Raw genomic sequence first — 23,625 nt, 5'->3', positions numbered from 1 at the left:
TCTTCCTATGTTTCATATTGGATAATCGCTCTTGCCTATATATTTTATTTCTGTAATCTTTTCCTGTAATGTCTAATCAGCCATTAATCTTAGTCAATGTATTTTTCATCTCAGACATTTTCATTTAAATTTTGATTTGAGTATTTTTGTATCTCACTTGTATCTGCTTAACTTTTTTAACATGATATATAGAATGAATACTTCTCTCAATATTTTTGTCTTTAATTCAGTTCTACTATTTCTATCAATTCTGGGTTATTTGAAACTTTGATTATTTTAAATTCTAGTGTTTTTTTTCCTTATTTTGGATCACATTTTTCTGCTTTTTGCATGTGTGATAATTTTTAACTGGATGCCAATTATTATGAATTTTGCCTTCTTGGGTGCTAGATATTTTTGTATTTCTCTAAATATGCTTCAGCTTTTTCTCTGGACTTCAGCTGAGTTACTTACAAAAAGTTTAACCTGCTTTGGTCTTGCTTTTAAGATTTGTTAGGCAAGACCAAATTCATATGTAGTGTAGGGCTAATCATTCCTTACTACTAAGTCAAGAATATTCTGAGTATTGTTCCCAATATACAATTAATTATAAAGTCTTCCAGTGTGACTGGAAGGAATAGACATTATTTGCAGCTCTCTGTGAGTGTTGGGTGCTGCTCCCTCTAAACTTCGTGATTTCTTTTTTCTTGAGCCTCGGGTAGTTTCGCCACATCCGGGCACTGATCAGTACTCTGCAGGTTTCGCCACATCTGGGCACTGATCAGTACTCTGCAGGTTTCGCCACATCCGGGCACTGATCAGTACTCTGCAGGTTTCGCCACATACGGGCACTGATCAGTACTCTGCAGGTTTCGCCACATACGGGCACTGATCAGTACTCTGCAGAACCCGCACAGGGGACCTTCTGCACGTTGCTGGAGTTTCTTTGTGCAGTTCCCTCATCTTCAGTAATCTACTTTTGAACTTTAGCCAACTTGGTCACTCCAGACTTCTAGCTCAGTCTCTTCAATTCAGGCCACATGCTGGGTTCTGCCTCAGTTTTCTTCCCTGCAGCAAGCTTGGCCAATAGTATGGCTTGACTCATTTGTTCACCATCTCTCAGGGAACACTGCACTATATTGCCTGATGATGTTCAATGCCTTGAAAAATGTGTGGTTTATATGGCAATATAGAACAGTGATCCCTGAAAGATGGCAAACAAATGCTATATTGTTTCATACATATTATATATGTGCATGTATGAATATGTATATGTATATATTTAAATTTTAGAAGTTGTTTCAGTGGAAAAGTTATTCCATCTTGGTCAAAATAAGAATTCTCATGTAAAATTTCTGATTTTTTAAAATAGAAATATTTTAGATTGAAATTCAATTGTCATAAGTATTTGGAGAAATGCTATCAACTTTTGCATACATATCTTGTAGTGGAAGTTATCGTAGCTAACTTTAGCATGAGGCTATAGGTAAAGGAACATTTATCAGTGATCAAATATTAAATATTGAAGTAAGTTTATTAAATAATGTTAAAGAAATGAGAAGGAAGAAAATAAAAATAACTTTGGAATATTTTTGGAGTCAGCAAGCATGACATTCTCATTTTCTTATGTTACATTTTAGTTACAATTATAAAATTTATACTTAGGTCTTCTTTGCATTTATAAAAATAGCCAATGTAATATTGCCTAAAGAATAGAAGAATTAAAATGTTCATTTGGGCTATTATTTCAATTTGTTAAAACAACATTGATTAAACACTGTTTTTAATATTATTTTAATGCATAAAAACAAATAAAGAATAAAACTATATAAGTTGACATTGAGGAAATAGATATAACTGCTAATAATTGCCTGATTATATTTCATTTATAAAAACAGGGGCTAAGTTAACATACATTTGAGGAACACAGTTGCTATTGACCATGGCATATAGTCTCTGCAGAATCTGGGGACTAATCAAAGGAAGAATTGCCATCAGGTAAATAGTGAAGACATTCCAGTTGGAGGTAGATGTTAGTGAGCATGATACTTTACACTACTACCACAGCTCCTGGGATGGTAGTCTGACCAAGAATATGGCGCTCAAAGTATCCTTATAATAAATTTTGCTGAATAAGTATTTCTCAGTTTGCAAATGGACTAAACACACTGTAAGGTAAATGGATGTGCTTTGGTCAAGAACAGGTGGAGACAGACATCCAGGCCTGCATGACTCAGCAAGTTAGGAGTGCAGGTGCACAACTCCTCTTGTTATATAACTTGTTTGTGTAAGCTCATACTCGTCTCAAAGCCACTATTGTTTGTAAAAGGTTTAACTGTCCTGTTGACACTGTACATGCAGCATGTGCCCTGAGAAAGAAAGAAATGCTGCTGACCCTGTAAAAGAGAGCTTGCTGTCTTGCAGATGGACAGGAGGGAGCCAGGAACTAGCAAGTGTGCCAGAGAGTACAGCTGTATGTGTGGGAGTCATAGGAGCCTCAGAGCTGGCTGCTAACAGTGGCTACAACCAGAGCAGACAGCCGAGCAGCCGAGACAAGGCAGATAGTGTGAGAGAACTGCTGAATAAAACCATATTTCACCTGCCCATGGCCCCCCTTCAGTGTTCTTTCATCTATCCTCCACCCATCCACCCACTCCCCTCAGACCTCAGCATAGTCTGAAACCTGACACTTGGAGTGATATACACAAAAACAGTTGATTTGTAAAGTTGTATTACGAATTTTAAAAAGTTTATTAAGCAAATAATTAAATTAATAATTTGTTCAGTATTGACCTCAGAAAACTAATGAAATTACATACACACACACGCACACACACACACACACAGACACACACACTTAACACATGGAGTCAATGGAAGTATTTTAAATATATATGTAGCTACCATTCATAATACTATTTATACAGGAAAGTACATTCTGATAGGTAACTTAGGACACCAGAATTTTATTCTTCATACAATTATTAGAGTATTGAGTACCATTATAGTTATTTGGAGTGGGGAAGATTATTACATGGGAGATAGCCACTTTTGGGGAATTATTCACTTATTACACAACCACATATTTTAAAGAAATATGTATTTGCATACAAGAAAATTTCTCTGTTAGTTGCCTATTCTCAGAAAGTTCCAAACTGAGGAATAAAACAGAAGCACAAGTCAGAGATGCCAGACAAGAAACATGCTCCTTTCCCTCATACCCTTTATTTTCTTATGGGTATGTGTGCGTTGGGGGGAATCTTTGCTTACAAGCTGTTTTAATATGAAGACATGGATTGGAAAAGGATGTTTGATCAGATCACAAGAAAGAATAGTGATGATGATGACTATTATCGCTGGCTTGGAAATGTAAATGTGAATAGATTGATATTTTGTTCTTTTTCCAAAGGTATTACATTATTTGAAACACCAAATAAAACCTAATATTTGTAGAGTTCATTACAGTTTTAAGTCACTTTCACATATGGTGTCTCATTTGATCTTTAAAACCCATTGCTTGAGAAATGGAAAAGTTGATTATCATATGCATTCTATTACACATAAATAACATAAACTATATGCACTGAAAGTTCACTTAGCTACTAAGTGTTCAAGGTATCAGCCATATGAAATTGCAGCAATTTCAGTTTATTTTGTCATGGATACCCAATTGCTTAATATATTAAAAATCACTGAGCCTTAAAGGCCTATTTAACTTTTTAGAGCTTGTACGATATATTATTATCTGTAGTTTATTTATTATGCCTTATTTATTTAACAAAATGCATAGCAGTGAAGCCTTTCAAGGCCTCCTTTGAAATGAAAGAGTTCCACAAACTCCAGTATAAAATAAGATTATGGATTATAATGGTAGTAATAGCTTCTGCTTCTTCCTCTCTACCTTAGTTACTAAAAACTTCCACTTTCAAGGCAGTTGAAGAATTGGTTTACTATTTTTTAATACATTTTTTCATACAGTGTTTCTTAGAATTCATTTGGTATTGCATTTTCTCTATTCTTTTACTTTTTCCCTTATTTTCTGTATGTTTGCATTCAATTTCAGTAGATATTGTTTATCATCATTCCAGTATTCTTTAAGGAGGATTTGTCGCCTACATGCCTTTTTCATGTCTATGACAAATAAAAAAATCCCAGTAAACCTGAGCTCATATCCTGACCTACCAGCTGAAAAATTAAGGCTATGGTTCTGGCAGTTTAATCAAATGTCTCGTTTATATGCATAAATTCTGAATAAATAAAATCACACAAAAGGACAAGCTTAATGATCTTAAATCCAAGCCTTCTAACTAATGGACAAGTTAGAGAGAAATGCTATGGTATGTAAGCTCCTCTCTTTTGTGTAAAAAGTTTATCCGGCCAGGCAAGCCTCTTAGACTAAGCATATTCAAGTCAATGAAGAGGAAAGCATAAGCATTTTAAAAATACAACTTAAAAAAATGGCAGTGGGGAAATTTTGTACTTCTGACTGGTGCAAGGAAATGATTGGAGGATTCTGCAGTTTCCGCAGCCAAGAGGTAAAACTACCCCCAACCCGGCCCAGTTATATTCTACCCCCACCTGCCAAAGCAAGGTGTGTGGTAATTGCTCCACTGAGAACACAGCAGGGATGAAACCGCTTTTGATGTGTTTTATTGCGATTTGCATTTTTCTGCATAGTAATTAACAGGCTTTAATAAAACATTGATTTACATGCTGTTGCAAAGTGCATTATCTTTCAGGCTTTAAATTAAACATTTCTGCAGCCTGTGTGTTGGTGGGAGTGAGGGTAGGGGTGGGGTACAGATTAGCTTGATTCTCTGCCCTAGGGAGAAAGTACTTTCTTCCCCATCTGGCCCCTCTAAATGCAAAGCCTTGGTTGAGCTGTGTGTGTGTGTGTGTGTGTGTGTGTGTGTGTGTGTAGTTTGTCACTCTCTAATTTCTGTTAAATTTCATAAGACCTGACAAATTTGCATTTACAGAGCTGTTAGATAATGTTTAGCACTTTTCATCTTCAAGTGCTGTATAAATATTAACTAATCAAAGCTGCCAGCACACCCATGAGGCAAAGAAGTGTTGGTTTGTTGTTCTTTTTATCTTTGTTTACCTTATGTGAAATTTGTGAGATTACTGAATCTCTCTGTCTCTCTGTGTGTACACACACACACACGTGTACATATATACACACATATATTTAACCCAGTGTTAGGTAGCTTTTTTCTTTTTTTTACTAATAGTAAGGATTGTTCCTTTTCTGGAATATGAAAATGGAGGCCTGTAACTTGTTACTTACCAAGTATAGCCTTGAATGTATTCTTTTCTCCCTTAGATTGTAACCTTCATTAGTTAGAATAAGGGCCATTGTTTTTACTTATTTTTTTCTCTTGCACCATAGCTAACCTAATACTGTTTCCATTTATTCACTGACGTATTTCAAAAACATTTAATGAGTGCCTCTCTATTCTAGGCACTGTGAAAACAGCTGAGTGCCCAAATTCTTCTCTTTGGGAGTATACTTGCTGGGTTGAAGTAGAAAATGGATTGCATACTGAGAATAGTATGAGAATATTAGGTAAAGGAAAAATTTAGTGAATATGGATAGGATTAAGAAAACTAACCAGCAGACCCAGGGACTAGCAATAATGAGAATATGCCACTTACCTCAAAAACTAGACGGATAAGAGCGAGAACTGTGGTATAGAATTTACCCAACAAGAGATGTGTCGTTAGAACAATGAAATCTTTCCCAGGACTGTGACCAAGTAGGAGAGGAGTGGAGAGAGGAAGTACTCCTAACTCTCCATTCTACCCACCTTTTATACCCTGTCAAAGCAAAGTATCAGCAAAAGATAAAAGGAGCCTGGGTAATTTGGCTCATAGAGGTCACAGGACCCATTGTGGGGTGCGGAAGGGTTGTGAATTGTACAGACACAGACAGAATACCCAGCAAAAGAATCTTACAAGGAAAGCATACATATATAAATTTGTATATGTATGGAAAAAAACACAAATACATATCTCTGTGTACACCGGAGGTGGAGAACATTATTCTGTTCGTAGGTATTAGGGAAGGCATTAAGCAGAATGTGAGCTTTGTTCAAGAGATCTATTACACACATGATGACTATAATTAACAACAATGTATTATATACTGAAAAATTGCTAAGAGAGTAGATTTTAAGTGTTCTTATAACAAATGGTAAGTATTTGAGGTAATTCATATGTTAATTAGCTTGATTTAGCCATTCCACAATATATGCATATTTCAAAACACTGTACACCATTAATATGTACAATTTTCATTTGTCAATTAAAAAGCAAAAAGAGAATGTGAACTTTAACCTAAACCTTGGAAGTTGATATTTTGATTGAATTACTTGGATTGTGAAGGCTCAGCATTGTTTTACTGGTTTGGAAAGGGATAACGAGAACAACTGCCCTTTAACTTGTGTATTTATTAGATATCAATTGACTACACTTTCAGATGTGTACATCACTGAAGCTTGGCAATGACCCACATAGTTTCTGTTCTAACCATTTATTGAACGTTTTTCTTTTAAAGAAAACCATTAATAGTACAATTAAAATTAATCCCTTGGAATATTTTTTAACCATTGCATTTTTTTTCCTTAAATATTCTAGCATAATTTGTATAAATTTAATTATGAAAGCAAGTGTATCATAGCAGCTTCCCCTGGAATATCATCTAAGATCCAACATCTAATGTTAGTGCTTCCCTATCCAATTTCCATTTAATTTAATTAATAAAACCCACTGGATAAAGAATTGTTAGTTTTATTTATTCAAATAAGAAATTTCTATAAAAAATTGACTTCTCTATAGTTCTTAACCAAACAACACTTTGAAATCCATCCAGATCTTAATTATAATACAGGTTCTTCTTGCCTACTGTGCAAATGAAGCTGATTTATCAAGGCAGGGGAAGTGAAATAGAGGAAGAGTTTAATACACATGGACCCAGCTAAATGGAAGGCCAGAGTTGTGTTATTACTCAAATCAGCCTCCCTGAAAATTCTGCAGGCTAGAGTTTTTCAAGTATAGGTAGGCAGGCAGTGGGGTAGGGAATGGGTGCTACTGGCTGGTTGGAGACAATATCATAGGAGTCTGGAAAATGTTGTGCTTGTAGTGAGTCTGCTTCTGGGTGGGGCCATCTGGTCATCAGAAATGCCTGAAAAGACATCTTAAAAGGCCAATCTTAGATTTTACAATAATGATGTTATTTACAGGGAAGTTGCAAATTTTGTGACCTCTGAAATAATGGCTGGTAATCATTTAACTATGAATTCAAGCACCTCACATCCTCCTAACCTGATGACTTTTTGTTAATTTTGTTAATGTAAAATTTGTTAATACAGAGGCAGTTTAGATTTTGAGAAGAGCTATTATCATTTAAACAATAAATTGATTTTCTCCCAAAGTTAGTATGGACCACACCCAGGAACTACTGAGGGCAGTTTGGTGGTTAAAGACATGATAGAGTTGGTTAGGACAGGTCTCTTTTACTGTCATAATTTTTTTCACTGTTTTTGAAACAAAATTGTAAAGGCAGTTTTAATAGTCTCTTTTGGGGTTCACCACGCCTTATTCTTAAGGTGAGAGCTACAGAGATGGAAAAAGACTGACAGCCATTCTAACTTCTTCCTGCTGACAGAGGCTGCACTTGGGATAGGGGTTGGCCCCAAGGTAAGAAGAGGGAAACCACTTTGCCGCTGTCTACATGTATTCATGGGTGCCAGGTTGGTGGTTAACAGAAGACTACAAGATAATGAGTCCTAATATAAGGAATAAAGTCCTAGCTTCAGAAGTCCTTGTAGAGTTGTTCTGAAGCCCTTGTAATCCAGGTATATAACCCCAAGAGCCAATCAGACATGGTGTCACTAGTAGAGAGTGATTTGGGTCACAGGTTCTGAGAAATACAAATTGGAATAAACAGGAAAGAGCAAATTTAGATGTACTGTGCCATATCTTTTTAGTTAGTTTTTAGTCCTGAGAGTATATCAGTTCAAACAGCTGTGTCTCATTCCAGGTAGTGGCATTGCAGATGGGCTAGGCCTCTATATGTGATGAAGGCAAATTTTTAATAAGGGGCATTTCTATGGAAACAGAATAAAACTAAAGCTTAATTTTGGGCACAATCTATCCACATGTTAGAGGCAAAGCATCTCTAGTTACAGAGGAGGAGGGCAGTAGCAATAGACGCGTTTTTTCTTGCTTATATTACAAGGAGTAAACTTTATCTTGCAGGACCTCAGGAAAAAGGTAGTATCAATTTCATTGAGTCAAAATCAGAAAAATGGAAGAAAAAGTTGAAAGCATTAGTTTGGGGACTTGTAAGCAAGAAGAATTCAGGATTCAATCTGAATTGCAGAAATTAATAAAGATGCAAAAATAATGGACAAGGCTAGAATCTAACAATAGATGTACTATAATGTTTTCTTCTGAAACGATTTTTTCTCTGGTCCCCATTTTTCTTAGAGACAAATCATAGTTAGACAAACTTATTTGCAAAATAAGTCTTAGTCTTATTATATTTCACCTGATTATTTGCATAAAGTGGAGCAAGAATAATTATTTGTCATATAAGCTCTTTGTAAATTGGCTTTGTTGGAACTTTTTTCATAAGCAATCTCAGATTAGACCTTTTAAAGCCTCGAGCCCACCCACAGATTTATCTGTGCCTATAAGTCCTCTATGCATTGGGTAGATGACTCTCTTCTCAAGGTCCCAAGGTAACAGGGGTTCATAGACCTGTCAGAAAGTGACATTCTTTACTTACCACAGGTACAGGGACTGCATAGACAAGATATGATACTAGTTTTCCAAAGGAGCCTTTTTGTTGTTCTTTTTTTTTTATTTTTTTACTTCTTTTTCTAGAGCCTTTAGATAAAACCAAGTAGCTTTAACTGGCTCCATAAGTCAACTTTGATTCATTAAAGCTGTCTTTTTATATCTGAAAGTATGTCATTCTGGTCAACATCTGGTAAAAACAACCAGTGTCTCCAATGGTGTCCTGTTACAAGAGAAAATAGGTTCTTATTGAACTTATGCAAATTACTAGACTGCCATAAATTAAGTATACTTACAAATAGTTTTCAAATTTTGGAGAAATCAGGTAGAAAAAAAGAAATATGCTCCAAATTTTGCTCGTAGGCATATACTTTACCCAATTGTTAAAAGGAATAAATAGATCAAAAGAAAGGGTTTCTGGACTCTGCAAAATAAAAGAATTAGCAATGTTTTAAACAAAATAATAATGAAAAGATTATTTGGCTCTTTTATTAGTTTGGTCTATGTAATTAACTCCTGTTATGCCTGGTGTTGGGCCGGCAGTCCAGTATCAACTTTCTACATCATGAACATACCAGCTTTCCACATCATAAACACATCAGCTTTCCATGAGTCCTAGAAGTTCCTTTTTTCTCCTCTATTTCAATGACAACATTTCCAAAGTTATCAGAGAGCTACATTCAACAGATACCCACAGAATCTTATAGCTTGATTATAAACCACCTTTTGAAAGGGATCAAAACAGGACAATTATCTGTGGATGACAAAAATCTTAAGGCAATGACAGTTTAAGCCATAATCAACAAAGAAATCTATCATCTCTGTGACACACAAAAATTTTACGTAACAATCATAATTATTACTAATAACATATTCCTAACATATAGGAATCTTATACTATTCTGGAACAAATACTAACAACACATTTATATGACATAACCCAAAGAAAGTTAAACATCATTTTATATTTGATGATGTATCCTGTATGGTTTTAATATTCCAAATAAACCAAATATGTCTCTTCTGGACTTCAGGGAACCTAATACTTAAATGATGAATGAGGTCAAAAAAGGACTGAATTTAGACTTTGATTTTGAAAGTTTGTCATATATCAAAGGTTTAAAATACTTGATGTCACAATACAGAATCCAAAGTCAATATAAGTTAAATTATTAGCCAAAATGATACTTTAAAACTTTTCAAAGGTTTTTAAAGGAAAAACCTATACTCATAAAGGACAGACATAGCTTTCCAAAAAACAAGACCTAATAAAGACAGCGGGAGGCCAACTGAATTTGTCTCATCTCCCTTCTCTCTCCCCTCTTTTTCTTGTAATTTATTCAAAAAGCAAACAAAAATCTTTCATTATCTTGTAATATTACATGAAAATCTTGTTAAAAAGAAAAAGACAAATTTCACCTTTGCATTACTATATTATTAACTCAATTCCTAATAAAACTTTGTAAACAAATAGATCCAATCTTATGGTAATATTTCCATAAATCTTTTATAACACTTTACAATTTTCTGTTAAAGAGCAGATTAATGCTGTAAGAAAACCCTGTTATTGAGACCCACGAGCTCAGATTCTGGCCCTGCATCAGTGTGCTTTTATTTTGATGTTCAATTTATGGAAAAACTAAATAATATATTTTTAATTTTATCCAACTTGCTCCACGTAGAATTTTTTTAAACAAGATTACTCTTTCCCAAACCTTTTACATCTTGCTTAAACCTTCAGTTTTATCCTATACTTTTTAAATATTTAAAACAATCCTTAATTTCTCTAAATAAGACAAAATTACTTTTGAAAACAGCATGTTCCTATACCTTTTTATTAATAACACATAACTCTTATTTTAAATGTAAGCAATTTTAATTGTGTATCATGTGTACAGCCTATGACATAGGACAGAACTGCAGAGAGTGTAAGACTCTTTCCATCACTGGTAGGGAGCATGGCTATTCCACATGTCCCCAGGCATTACCTAGAATCTAATGCCTCCAAAGCAGCCAAGTTGAATGATCATTAAAAGTCATAGAGCAGTGTTATAACCTTAGAGCATCTAGCAAAAAAACTGTACCCGATCTGCCTCATTCAGACAAAATGTGTAAATTTTGGAGACATTTTAGTTTTACCAAAATTCTTTAAAACTGTCTTTATTTTTCAAAGATTATTAGAGTGACATGAACAAACGGGCATTTAGATTTTTATTTTCTTGACAAAATATTTTATTTAAGCACTTATTATTTTTAAGCCAATTAATTAGAGCTTTTTCATATATTTTGATAGTGAAACATCACACACATGACACATTCAACTACACAGACAGAAGCAGATTTGGTAGAGTGATAAGATTTGTTATTTGACTGTTTTTTAAGTTTCTCTTTCTTATGTTAGACCATCAGTCTCTTGATTACCTGTTCCAGGCCCTAACAATTGTCAGGCATGCAATTCCAAATTTGCATCTTTAAAGGGATAATTCTTAAGTGAAGCAAAATAGAAAATTCATATTTTATTTACACTAAGGAAAAATGGTATGGGTAAAAGTTCAGTCAAGATGGCCAGGAAAACCAGACACTCTTACACATGGAGATTTCCTTAAAGACTTAAGTTTCTTGATTAGGTTATTGGCTTTAGGATGGACTGTTTTAGGGAAAAGGGTCAGGAGGGCCTAATTATCATGTATAGCTGGAAGGCAAAACAGATCCACAAGATAAGGATCTAATTTTTACAGCAAACTCTGGGGCCCCCCAAAAGGGAAATGCTATGGGAGAAGATAGTGCAATGCTTTCACAGTGTATCTTATTCAAAGGACATTTCCTCTAGGCTGCTGGGCAACCCAACACCAATTAGGCCACTCTTTAATTAGCTCATATCCTATTCTATACTTTGTCAGTATCCAAGAGCATGCTTTTCTTATGTAAATACTCAAAGAAAGGAATGCCATCCTGGATTAATAAATAGCCACTGTAAGCAACTGCCATCAGTCATTTTTAAAAGTGTATTTCTTATCTATTATACATCAAGGTTAATTTTTCTCATGATGCAAAGTAATTTCTTGTTCCACTGTCTACAAAAGTCAAAAAGATTGGATACAAGAGCAAGGAAGAACATACAGTAGTAAATGGGAAACAGAATTCAGTTGTCTGAGAAGGTTTTATAAAAGAAGAGCAGGGGATTTAAAACAATATCTGTACACATATATCCCAAATATAAACATTAATTCAGTTAATTTTTAATTACTGAGCTCTCAGAAGAAAATCTTTTTAAATATTCTATTAGCAGACGTTAGCCAGGACAAACAGCTGGTATTTCTGGCTTTTGAATTTCTGACCACAAGTAACCTCCTCCCATATGAAACCAATAAGCTCTAGCTAAGGTTATGACTTAACCATGGATGCATGAGATGTCTTTAAAGAGATGGCAAGCAGTTTTTTACAAGATCTAGAGTTGCCCCAAGCTCAGAGAAAAGAAAATTCAAGACAAGAAATCAGAAGCTATCTATGACAGGAAAAATAATCAATGGCAAGAGTCCTACAAGTATTCAATCAGAAAGGATTCATTCCCTCAGCTAGGAATTGAACACTGGTCACCATCATGAAAGGACAAAGCCTTAGTCAGTGAGCCACAGTATGGGGCGGTCACCATTGCTCTTCCCAGAAGTACTCTAAGGTAATCGTTTTTGAGCTTGCAAAGGACTTTCACTGCTTAAGAGAATTCTTTTTTTTTTTTTTTTTGAGACGGAGTCTCGCTCTGTCGCCCAGGCTGGAGTGCAGTGGTGCGATCTCGGCTCACTGCAAGCTCCGCCTCCTGGGTTTACGCCATTCTCCTGCCTCAGCCTCCTGAGTAGCTGGGACTACAGGCACCCACCACCGCGCCCGGCTAGTTTTTTTGTATTTTTAGTGGAGATGGGGTTTCACCGTGTTAGCCAGGATGCTCTCGATCTCCTGACCTTGTGATCCGCCACAGAGAATTCTTAAAGCTAGCCATGACATGAAGTTGAAAATTCCCAACCTGCAGATGGTAGAGACCAAGAGAGTGTACCTCCATATGGTCAAGTTTTCAAGAACATAAAACAAGATGAGAGGGAAACTTCATCTAAATTTTTCTTTTTCAGGGACCTGCAGCAAAGTTGGTACCTCACCAGTCTGTGGGCCAGCATGAACAGTAGACTTACAGGGTTTCACAGCATGTGTTCTATCCTGTGGTACCCCTCTCTATAACAGAATAACATGGACAAATTTATGTCACAAAATATACTGGATTTTCTACAGTCTAAGACTAGTCTCACAAATCATTTTCCTTATTTATTAAAACATTGCAGAGAAGACAAACAGTTACTTTTACCATTCATTCAACCAGTTTTCTTACAGACAGAGGCCAGAAGCCCTGGCTGGTAAGAAATTCTTACCCTTTTTTTCTTGCCTGGGTTTGCTTTCTCTGTAGCTTCCAGAATGGCAGAGCAGCTTTTGATGCCCCTGCTTGCAGCACCGTAGATGTGAGGGACAAGCCACATTACAAAAGAAATCTTGTTTTCCCATTTTATGGAACCATCAGCAAAAGCCTCTCAATTTTGCAAGATCCCACCCAAACAACTGCATAGCAGAGCTAAACTAACATTTCTCATTCCAGCTGGAATAAAATGTACATGACAACACAGACACCAGTCATCCTGCTTAGCAACCAAGTATCAACCTGACAAGGCTCAAACTTTCCTTTGGCAGCCCCTGTCACCTTTGATCCACTCAGAGCGGGGTGGGATGACCTCTGACCAAGCATTTCAATGGGTGATCTTTGGACAAGATGGAAGAGTGAACTGTCACCTTGAGTTAGGCATGTTGCGCTTCCTTCAGGGCTCACAGAATGTGACTGACTAGACAAACTAGGAGAGCCTGCTAGACTTACAGCAGCAGTTCCTTCAGGAAATACTGTCTGAAAATAAAAGTGCACACACAAGGTAAAGATGAACAAAAGGTCTTTTAAACCAAGATTCCAGACCAGATTCCAAACCAGAAAAGAGTATTTCTCCAAAAAGTCCCTTATTGTTGAGGCTGCAGAGTCAGACAGTTCCTGTGACAGGGCTACGTACAACACCTCTAGAGAGGCCAACAGATAGAAGGAAGCAGGTGTTGGCAGCACCTGGAATACTCACCAAAGAGGTTAAAAGACATCTTCCAGAACAGTTTCTCCATTGCAATTAGACCCATGCACTATAGCTCAACAGTGCCCTACCAGTAGAGACAGTCCACAGTCCAAGAGAACTAGGCAGCTGCTTGGGCTTGACCTTTTTTTCCCGAAGGTAACCATGGTTCAGTAGCCCCTCACTGGCAACAAGGGACTACTGAGCCATGGACAGTTACCGGAAAGGTCTATCCTAAATAAGGCCCCAAATTTGAACCACCCAACAGATTCTTCTTGCCCACTGCCCAGATGAAGCTGATTTATCAAGACAGGGGAATTGAAATAGAGAAAGGGTGTTTAGCAGCTCTACAATACATATAGTACATGTATTAAGATGTATGACAACAACAAACCAAGTGGAGATGTAGTTTTATAAATTATTGCAACTTGCATTACTTCTAGACATGAACATTTTCAGGTGTCACTAGGAGTATTATTGGAGTAAATCATATTTACAGTGTTTGTTTGAAGGTGTATTTGAAGATAAATTTTGAAAGACTCAGAGAACTATTTTACTTTATGGCTCAGCAGGTGCTTCTAACCATATTTATGCTTAAGATTGCTAAATGAAAGAGGGAGCTACCTAGTCAGAGAAGTTAAATTATTAGACGTTACATTTTTTATAGTAACATTTTAATTGAGGTAGAAATAGCAATGCAAAATGTACAAATTGTAAGAGTACAAAACACCAAGTTTTGACAAATGCATAGATCTGTGTGACCAGAATTCATCGGCCCTGGTTCAGCTGCCTCTTTCCAGTTAATCTCCACTCCCACTCACTGACCCACTTTTCTGTTTTCGTTTTTTTTTTTTTAAATCACTATAGAGCAAAAAGTACCCTTTTTATTTTTTATCACCAAAGATTAGTTTTACCTGTTTAAAGCTTTATTTAAACGGTATCAGCTTTCATTTTTTATTATTATTATACCTTAAGTTCTGGAGTACATGTGCAGAACGTGCAGGTTTGTTACATAGGTATACATGTGCCATAGTGGTTTGCTGCACACATCAACCCGTCATACAGGTTTTAAGCCTAATGCTGTCCCTCCCCTTGTGCCCCACCCCCGACAGGCCATAGAGTGTAATGTTCCCCTCCCAGTGTCCAAGTATGCTCATTGTCCAACTCCCACTTTTGAGTGAGAAGACGTGGTGTTTGGTTTGTAGTTCTCCTTGAAAAGGTCCTTCATGTTCCTTGTAAGTTGTATTCCTAGGTATTTTATTTTCTTTGTAGCCATTGTGAATGGGAATTCCCTCGTGATTTGGCTCTCTGTTTGTCTATTATTGTTGTATAGGAATGCTTGTGATTTTTGCACATTAATTTTGTATCCTGAGACTTTGCTGAAGTTGCTTATCAGCTTAAGGAGTTTTTCGGCTGAGACAATGAGGTATTCTAAATATATAATCATGTCATCTGCAAGCAGAGACAATTTGACTTCCTCTCTTCATATTTGAATACCCTTTATTTCTTTCTCTTGCGTGATTGCCCTGGCCAGAAATTCCAATATTATGTTGAATAGAAGTGGTAAGGCAGGGCATCCTTGTCTTGTGCCGGTTTTCAAAAGGAATGCTTCCAGCTTTTGCCCATTTTGTATGACATTGACTGTGGGTTTGTCATAAATAGTTCTTATTATTTTGAGATATGTTCCATCAATACCTAGTTTATTGAGAGTTTTTAACATGAAGGGATGCTGAATTTTATCAAAGGCCTTTTCTGCATCTATTGAGATAATCATGTGGTTTTTCTCATTGGTTCTGTTTATGTGATTGATTATGTTTATTGATTTGCCTAGGTTAAACCAGCCTTGCATCCCAGGGATGAAGCAGACTTCATGTTGGTGGATAAGCTTTTTAATATGCTACTGGGTTTGGTTTGCCAGTATTTTATTGAGGATTTTCACATCAATGTTCATCAGGGATATTGGCCTGAAATTTTCTTTTTTTGTTGTGTCTCTGCCAGGTTTTGGTATTAGGGTGATGCTGGCCTCATAAAATGTGTTAGGAAGGAACCCCTCTTTATTGTTTGGAATAGTTTCAGAAGGAATGGAACCAGCTCCTCTTTGTACCTCTGGTAGAATTTGACTGTGAATCCATCCAGTCCTGGGCTTTTTTTGGTTGGTAGGCTATTAATTACTGCCTCAATTTCAGAACTTGTTATTGGTCTATTCAGGGATCCAACTTCTTCCTGGTTTAGTCTTGAGGGGGGATGTATGTGTCCAGGAATTTACCTATTTATTCTAGATTTTCTAGTTTATTTGCATAGAGGTATTTATAGTATTCTCTGATGGTAGTTTCTATTTCTGTGGTATCAGTGGTGATAGCCCCTTTATCATTTTCTATTGTGTCTATTTTATTCTTCCCTCTTTTCTTCTTTATTAATCTGGCATCTGGCTAGTCGTCTATTTTGTTAATGTTTTCCAAAAAACGACTCTGGATTCATTGATTTTCTGAAGGGTTTTTCGTGTCTCTATCTCCTTCAGTTCTGCTCTGATATTTGTTATTTCTTGTCCTCTGCTAGCTTCTTGTTTCTCTAGTTCTTTTAATTGTGATGTTAAGGTGCCGATTTTAGATCTTTCCAGCTTTCTCATATGGGCAGTTAGTGCTATAAGTTTCCCTCTTAACACAGCTTTAGCTGTGTCTCAGAGATTCTGGTACATTGTGTCTTTGTTCTCACTGGTTTCAAAGAACTTATTTTTTTCTGCCTTAATGTTGTTATCTACCCAGTAGTCATTCAGGATCAGGCTGTTCAGTTTCCAAATAGTTGTGTGGTTTTGAGTGAATTACTTAATCATAAGTTCTAATTTGATTACACTGTGGACAGAGAATGTTTGTTATAATTTCGGTTCTTTTGCATTTGCTGAGTAGTGTTTTACTTCCAATCCAGTGGTTGATTTTAGAATAAGTGCTATGTGGTACTGAGAAGAATGTATATTATGTTGATTTTGGGTGGAGATTTTTGTAGATGTCTATTAGGTCTGCTTGGTCCAGAGCTGAGTTCAAGTCCTGAATATCCTTGTTAATTTTCTGTCTCGTTGATCTGTCTAATATTGACAGTGGGTTTTAAAGTCTCCCACTATCATTGTGTGGGAGTCTAAGTCTCTTTGTAGTTCTCTAAGAACTTGCTTTATGAATCTGGTTGCTCCTGTATTGGGTGTATATATATTCAGGATAGTTAGCTCTTGTTGCATTGATTCCTTTACCATTATGTAATACCCTTCCTTGTCTTTTTTATCTTTGTTGGTTTAAAGTCTGTTTGATCAGAGACTAGGATTGTAATTGCTGCTTTTTGTTTTGCTTTCCATTTGCTTGGTAAATACTCCTCCATCCCTTTGTTTTGAGTCTATGTGTGTCTTGGAACGTGAAATCGTTCTCCTGAATACAGGACACAGATGGGTCTTGATTCCTTATCCAATTTTCCAGTCTGTGTCTTTTAATTGGGGCCCATTTACATTTAAGGTTAATATTGTTATGTGTGAAGGTGATCCTGTCATCATAATGCTAACTGGTTATTTTGTACATTAGTTGATGCAGTTTCTTCATAGTGTCATTGGTCTGTATATTTTGGTATGTTTTTGCAGTGGCTGGTACTGGTTTTTCTTTTCCATATTTAGTGCTTCCTTCAGGAGCTTTGTAAGGCAGGCCTGGTGGTGACAAAATCCCTCAGCACTTGCTTGACTGTAAAGAATTTTATTTTTCTTTTGCTTTTGAAGCTTAGTTTGACTGGATATGAAATTCTGCATTGAAAATTTTTTTCTTTAAGAATGTTGAATATTGGCCCCCACTCTATTCTGGCTTGTAGGGTTTCTACAGAGAGACCCACTGTTAGTCTGATGGACTTCCCTTTATAGGTAACCTGGCCTTTCTGTCTGGCTGCCCTTAACATTCTTTCCTTCATTTCAACCTTGGAGAATCTGATGATTATGTTTCTTGGGGTTGCTCTTCTCGAGGAGTATCTTAGTGGTGTTGTCTGTATTTCCTGAATTTGAATGTTGGCCTGTCTTGCTAGTTTGGGGATGTTCTCCTCAATAATATCCTAAAGTGTGTTTTCCAACTTGGATTTATTCTACCTATCACTTTCAGGTACACCAATCAATCATAGGTTTGGTCTTTTCATGTAGTCCCATATTTCTTGCAGGCTTTGTTCATTCCTTTTCATTCTTTTTTCTTTAATCTTGCTTCATGCTTTATTTCATTAAGTTGATTTTAAAACTCTGATATCCTTTCTTTCATTTGATTGATTTAGCCATTTATACTTGTGTATGCATCACGAAGTTCTCGTGCTCTGTTTTTCAGCTCCATCAGTTCATTCATGTTCTTCTCTAAAAGAATAACTGGTTATTCTAGTTAGCAGTTCCTGTAACCTTTTATCAAGGTTCTTAGCTTCCTTGCATTGGGTTAGAACACGCTCCTCTAGCTCAGAGGAGTTTGTTATTACCCACCTCCTGAAGCCTCCTTCTGTTAATTTGTCAATCTCATTCTCAGTCCAGTTTTGTGCCCTTGCCAGAGAGGAGCTGCAATCATTTGGAGGAAAAGAGGCATTCTGGTTTTTTGGAATTTTCAGCATTTTTGCACTTGTTTTTCTTCATCTTCGTGAATTTATCTACCTTTAGTCTTTGATGTTGGTGACCTTTGGATGGGGTTTTTGTGTGTACTTTTTTTGGTTGGTGTTGATGCTATTCCTTTCTATTGTTAGTTTTCCTTCTAACAGTCATACCCCTCTTCTGCACGTCTGCTGGAGTTTGTTTGAGTTCCACTCCAGACCCTGTTTGCCTGGTTATCACCAGTGGAGGCTGTAGAACAGCAAAGATTGTTGCCTGCTCCTTCCTCTGGAAGCTTCATCCCAGATGGGCACCCATCTGATGCCAGCTAGAGCTCTCCTGTATGAGGTGTTTGTCAACCCTTGCTGGGAGGTGTCTCCCAGTCAGGAGGTCTGGGGTTCAGGGACCCACTTGAGGAGGCAGTCTATCCTGTAGCAGAGCTTGAGCACTGTGCTGGTAGATCCACTCCTCTCTTCAGAGCTGGCAGGCAGAAATGTTTAATTCTGCTGAAACTGTACCCATAGCTACCCCTTCCCCCAGGTGCTCTGTCCCAGGGAGATGGGAGTTTTATCTAGAAGTCCCTGACTGGGGCTGCTGCCTTTCTTTCAGAGATGCCCTGCCCAGTGAGGAGGAATCTAGAGGCAGTCTGGCCACAACCGCTTTGCCGCAGTGCAGTGAGTCACCGAGTCTGAACCTCCTGACTTCCTCAACACTGTGAGGGGAAAACCACCTACTCAAACTTCATCAGTGGCAGACCCCTCCCCCACCAAGCCCAAAAGTTCCAGGTTGACTTTAGACTGCTGTGCTGGCAGTGAGAATTTCAAGCCAGTGGTTCTTAGTTTGTTGGGTTCCATTTGAGTGGGACCCACTGAGAGAGACTGCTTGGCTTCCTGGCTTCTGTCCCATTTCCAGGGAAGTGAACAGTTCTGTCTTGCTGGGGTTCCAGGCACCACTGGGGTATGAAAAAACTCCTGCAGCTAACTCAGTGTCTGCCCAAACAGCTGCCCAGTTTTATGCTTGAAACCCAGGGCCCTGGTGGTTTGTTTAGGCACATGAGGGAATCTCCTGGTCTGCAGGTTGTGAAAACAATGGGAAAAGCATAGTATCTGGGCCGGAGAGCAAAGTCCCTCACAGCTTTCCTTGGCTAGGGGAGGGAGGTCCCTGGCCCGTTGCACTTCCTGAGTGAGGCAATGCCCCACTCTGCTTCTGCTCACCCTCTGTGGGCTGCACCCACTGCCTAACCAGTCCCAGTGACATGAACAGGGTACCTCAGTTGGAAATGCAGAAATCACCCACCTTCTGTGTTGGTCTCACTGGGAGCTGCAGCCCAGACCTTTTCCTATTTGGCCATCTTGCTTAACTCCCTAGAAGTTATCCTGATACATGTATCAAGATGTGGCGCTCACTAAACAGGAGACTAGAGTTCAGTTATTACTCAAATCACCCTCTCCTAAAATTTGCAAGCCAGGGTTCTTCAAGAATAGTTTGGCTGGCAGTGGGCTATGGAATGAGTTAGTTGAGGATGCAATAATAGGGGTGTGTAAAAGAGTCCTCCTGTGCTGAGTCTGAATCTGGGTGGGGACCACAGGAGTCACTAGTCTGAGTGGGGCCATCTGGTCATCAGAAATGCAAAAGTCTGAAAAGACATCTCAAAAGGCCAGTCATAAGTTCTACAATGGCGATGTTATATGGAGGGGTAGCTGGGGAAGTGGCAAATCTCGTGATCTCTGGAAACATAGTTGGTAATTTTTTCTGAATTCAGGTGCCTCTGAACCTCCTACTATGTTGGGCTTTCATTAATTTTACAGAAGCAATTTAGCTTTTTGAGAAGGGACATTATCATTTAAACAATAAACTAAATTTCTCCCAAAGATAGTTTGAACCACGCCCAGGAATGACCAAGGGCTGTCTGGCAGTTAAAGGCAAGATGAAGTTGGTTAGGTCAGGTGTCTTTCACTGCCATAATTTTCTCACTGTCATACTTTTTGCAAAGGTGGTTTTAATCACAAACATTTGTTTTTCTCAATATAATTTAAAGGTCTTATTTATTTTTCTTTAAAAGTGGAAAGAAGAATGAAATTGATTACTCAGATTTTCTCACTTATTATTGTTCCTTAAAATATTTACATGGTATATTAAAAACACTAATTCCCTTTAGTGCTTGTGCTATGGTGGATAAATACAAAGCGAAACAAATTCAACAGATCTGTGCTCCAAGTGCTTCCTCTGCTATGCATATGAATTTGCCACTATTCCAATGTGTTTCCAAGAGTTTTACTTTATATTGGAACTAGATTTTCTGCTGCATAGCATGAAAATGTTTCCCAAACAATTTCTAACGATTCAAACATCTAAATTATAATTTAGATGACTGACCTGAATGTCCACTCTTTTCCCTCAATTCTGGCGACTTTTTTTATCTCAGTGCTTCATAGCATGAATTCTATGCAACATTTCCTGTGCAATCAACAACAACAACAAACCAAGGGGTGATTTAGTTTTGTGAACTATTTCACCTTGCATTGCTTCTAGATTTGAACATTTTCAGGTGTCATTGGGAGTATTATTGGAGGCAATCATATTTAAAAGTGTTTGAAGGTATATTCGAATGTATATTTTGAAAGACTCAGGCATCTATTTTAATTTATGGCTCTGTAGTTGTTTCTAACCATATCATGCTTAAGATTGTTAAATGTAAGAATGAGCTACCTAGTTAGAGAAGTTAAATTATTAGTTCCATCAGATTTACATAGTCCATAAACTTTGAAAAATGCAAATATTCAATATACAGTGTAACACTGTGAAGTATCCCATCACCACTCAATAGATCATGGAATCTGAAGCAAAATTAAAAAATTATTATAAAAAAATATTGTTGTTAGTAAATTACACTAGCTAGGGAGTAATACATGTACCTGGTTATCATTCACAATTGTACTAGGGTACCACATAAGAAATAGGCATCTCTCCTACACTCCCTTGACACTTTTGCTCATAGCTAGAGCAGCTGAGATGCAAGGCACCAAGTCCCTAGGCTTCACCCAGCAGGGGGACCCTAGCCTAGTCCATGAAACCCTTTTTCCCTTCCAGGCCTCAGGGCCTGTGATGGGAGGGGCTGCTGCAAAGGTCTCTGACATGCCTTGGAGACATTTTCCCTATCGTCTTAGTGATTAACAGTTGGTTCCTCATTACTTATGCAAATTTCTGCAGCTGTCTTGAATTTCTTCTCAGAAATGGGATTTTCTTTTCTATTGCATCATCAGGCTGCAAATTTTCCAAACTTTTGTGCCCTGTTTTCCTTTTAAAACTGAATGCTTTTAGCAGCACCTTAGTCACCTCTTGAATGCTTTGCAGCTTAGAAATTTCTTCCACCAGATACTTTAAGTCGTCTCCCTCAAGTTCAAAGTTCCACAAATCTCTAGGGCAAAGACAAAATGCCACCAGTCTCTTTGCTAAAGTATGGCAAGGGTCTTCTCTACTCCAGTTTCCAACAAGTTCATTACCTCTATCTGAGACCATCTCAGCCTGGATTTCATTGTCCATATCATTATTAGCATTTTGGTCAAACCCATTCAACAAGTCTCTAGAAAGCTCCAAACTTTCCCACATTTTCCAATCTTCTTTTGAGTCCCCCAAAGTTTTCCAACCTTTGCCAGTTCCAAAGTTGCTTCCACAATTTCAGGTATCTTTAGAGCAGCACCCCCTCTCAGTACCAATTTACTGTATTAGTCTGTCCTCATGCTGCTAAAAAAGGCATACCCGAGATTGGGTGATTTATAAAGAAAGTAAAGTTTAATGAACCCTTTAGTTCCACATGGCTGGGGAGGCCTCACAATCATGGTGGAAGGTGAAAAGCACATCTTACATGGCAGCCACTAAGAGAGAATGACAGCCAAGTGAAAGTGGAAACCCCTTATAAAAACATCAGATAACATGATACTTATTCACTATCACGAGAACAGTATGGGGGAAACTGCCCCCTGATTCAATTATCTCCCACTAGTTTCCTTCCACAACATGTGGGAATTATGGGAGATACAATTCAAGATGAGATTTGGGTGGGGACACAGTCAAACCATATCCGGCTCTTTTTTGGTTCCATATGAATTTTAGGATTGATTTTTCTAATTCCGTAAAAAATTATGTTTATACTTTGATAGAGATTGCATTGTCTCTATATATCGCTTTGGGTAGTATTTAATGACATTAATTGTTCTAATTCATGAGCATGTGATGTTTTTCTTTTTGTTTGTGTCATCTGCAAGGTCTTTCATCAGTGTTTTGTAGCTTTTCTTGTAGAGATTTTTACCTCCTTCATTAAATTAATTCCTGACATTTTATTTTTTGTAGTTATTGTAAATGGGATTGCCTTCTCACTTTCTTTCTCAGCTAGATCATTATCAGTTTATAGCAATGCTACTGATTTTTGTACATTAATTTCATATCTTGCAACTTTATTGAATTTATTTATCAAACTTAAGAATTTTTTGATGGAATCTTTAGGTTTTTCTAAATATAAAATTACATCATCAGCAAAGAGTGAAAATTTTACTTCCTCTTTTTCAGTTTGGATGCCTTTTATTCCTTTCTCTTGCCTGATTGCTCTAGCTAGAGCTTTCAGTACTATGTTGAATAGGGATAGTGAAAGTGGACACTCTTTTTCCAGTTCTTAGAGGAAAGGTTTTCAACTTTTCCCCATTCAGTCTGATGTTAAGTGTACATTTGTTTTATATGGCTTTTATTATTATTTTGAGGTATATTCTTCCTATGCCTAATTTGTTGAGTGTTCTTATGAAGTGGTGCTGAATTTTATTAAAAGCTTTTTCTGCATCTATTGAGATGATCATACAATTTTTATTCATTTTGTTTTTGTGATGTCTCATGTTTATTTATTTGCATGTGTTGAATGATCTTTGCATTCCTCGTATAAATCCCAGTATGCTGGTTGACTCAGTTTGCTGGCATTTTATTGTTTGAATCTACATTAGGATGACCAAAACAGTAGATAAAAATTTTCCAATTCTAGCAAGAGATTTAGACATCCAGACACAGGAGGCCCAGCAATCCCCAAATACAATGTCAAAAGGTCTTTGCCATGGCACATTATAATCAGACTGTCTA

At 37.2% G+C, this 23,625-nt stretch overlaps 1 long non-coding RNA gene across 1 annotated transcript in view; it reads right to left on the bottom strand.

Annotated features, from left to right (window-relative positions):
- Positions 1-13,260, bottom strand: part of LOC115899563 — a 41,796-nt gene extending 28,536 nt beyond the window's left edge. Inside the window, exons 1-2 of the long non-coding RNA XR_004059203.1 lie at positions 13,200-13,260; positions 12,966-13,005 (exon numbers count right to left, since the gene is read on the bottom strand). This is a non-coding gene — a long non-coding RNA (uncharacterized LOC115899563). The remainder of the gene's footprint in view (positions 1-12,965; positions 13,006-13,199) is intronic.
- Between the last annotated feature and the right edge of the window lie 10,365 nt (positions 13,261-23,625).

Source organism: Rhinopithecus roxellana, chromosome 1 (assembly GCF_007565055.1).
Source record: "Rhinopithecus roxellana isolate Shanxi Qingling chromosome 1, ASM756505v1, whole genome shotgun sequence".
Classification (NCBI taxonomy): domain Eukaryota; kingdom Metazoa; phylum Chordata; class Mammalia; order Primates; family Cercopithecidae; genus Rhinopithecus; species Rhinopithecus roxellana.
This window is presented reverse-complemented; position numbering and strand designations above follow the sequence as displayed.